Raw genomic sequence first — 1,922 nt, forward strand, 5'->3', positions numbered from 1 at the left:
TATCATCTTTTATGCCATTTTAAATTTCCATTCTCTATTAGATGATGATTGGAGAATAGGATCCAGGTCTGATTTATTTCCCTGTCCCCAAATTTCTACACAATATTTTCATTACTTCTAAAATGTATAATACTCTTTAATAATGGGTTTATGATACTGAATTTCTATGTATTTCTTTTATAACTGTTCAGTAGGGGGTGTCAGTCAGTTTAGGCTGTTATAACATATCACCATAGGCAGGGTGGCTTATAAACAACAGAAATTCATTTCTCACTGCACTGGAGACTGGAAATCCAAGATCATGGTGCCAGTATGGTCGGGTTCTGGTTAGAGCCTTCTTCAGGACTGCAGATGGCTGACTTCTTGTTGTATCCTCACATGGTGGAGTGAGCTAGCTCTCTGGCCTCTTCTTATAAGGGCATTAATCCCATTCACGAGGGCTCTACCTCCTGACCTAACCACCTCCTGAAGGTCCCACCTCCAAATATCATAACATTGGGATTAAGGTTTCAATATATGGGTTTTGGGGGAGACACATCTGGTGCACTATAGAGCCAACGTCCCGAGTTGCCCAATTGAGAGCATCTGTCCCGTCATTCTGATTAAGCTGCTTCTCCATATTTACGGCCAATATCTGGTTTGTAAATGAGAGACTTTGTTCTTTTTGATTACTTGTGGATGAGGTGAGACCACATGGCTTATTTTAGAATCAATCTTGTATTTCTAATAAATTCAGCTTCTTCTAGGGTCATGTTCAGTTTCTCTGTCAGCATATTTAATGCTGATACACTGCTAGATGCAATCAAAGGTCTCAAATATGAAAAGAGAAGCATTTTCAAGGAAATCCTCAAGACCAACCAGCACGAAGTCCATAAGCACCTACTCACATCTCCTCCTTCAACAAACTGAAATAGGGTCTTTATATGTGAAAGACTCTCACTGAACAACTTTGATGGTCTTTTAGTCCCTGCTTGTATTTTCCAACATGTTTGTTATGACTGCTGTAGTCAAACAGTGGAGAATATAGGCACACATGGTCTGAATTGTTTTAAGATATTGTGGCTGGTAAAGAAAAGACTAATAATATTATTAACTGCTTTGGGGCTAATTAAAGAACAAAGAGACCAGTGAATGGGCCATGTTCACTGATGATGAGACAAGAGTAGAAGAATGACAGAATTTTTATCTATGTTTCCTCTTCATCATGTGAGGCCTTCCATGACTGCATTAGAATTTCAGAGGACTGTTTTCTTCAGCGTGAACTCAAAAGCATTTCTATCCATTACTGAAACATACTCTGAAAAAGATTTCCTGCCATTGCTAAGTAATTGCTACAGTCATATTGGAATTTTGCATACCTGAGAGCCTGTCTATAATAATGCTGCTTAAAATCCTGTTCAAAGCTAGGTTGCCAAACAGCATCCATCTGTCTCTCGTTGACTGCATTTACTTTGTAGTTTTTTGATCTTCGAAAATCTTTACAATTAGTTCCATTTCTGCCTGAAGTTGTCTCAGTTGTGCAACAACTGTGTTGTTTTTTCTTTTTTCCAAAGCATGAAGATACTATCAAAATAAAGGTTTTGTGAGATCCACAGCAGAGTTTACCACATTAGCACCACTAAAAAGATCCGATTTCCCTCATAATACTTATTTTTCATTGTATATCTTCCTCATTAAAAGAAAGCAGAAAATCTAGATCCCCATCCAAATGATGTACAAGGTGAGAAGTCAGGTTCTGCTCCACCATCTTGCTTTAAAAAAAAAAAAAGGTCTGCTTCATTTTTGTCTTTATTACTTCATTCAACTCCTTCCTCAAAAGTGGTTTTCAATAAGTATTTGATTGATGCTTGGATGATGAGTGGTTATAAATTCTCAAAGTTCTCTTCCTCAATATGTGGAATCCATAGGACTGAACTGATCCT

The 1,922-nt window shown here is 37.7% G+C and overlaps 1 pseudogene; it reads right to left on the minus strand.

Annotated features, from left to right (window-relative positions):
• Positions 1 to 487: 487 nt before the first annotated feature.
• LOC132670925 (eukaryotic translation initiation factor 3 subunit E pseudogene) lies at positions 488 to 1,139 on the minus strand (annotated as a pseudogene).
• Between the last annotated feature and the right edge of the window lie 783 nt (positions 1,140 to 1,922).

Source organism: Panthera onca, chromosome C1 (genome assembly GCF_046562875.1).
Source record: "Panthera onca isolate mPanOnc1 chromosome C1, mPanOnc1 haplotype 2, whole genome shotgun sequence".
Lineage (NCBI taxonomy): Eukaryota > Metazoa > Chordata > Mammalia > Carnivora > Felidae > Panthera > Panthera onca.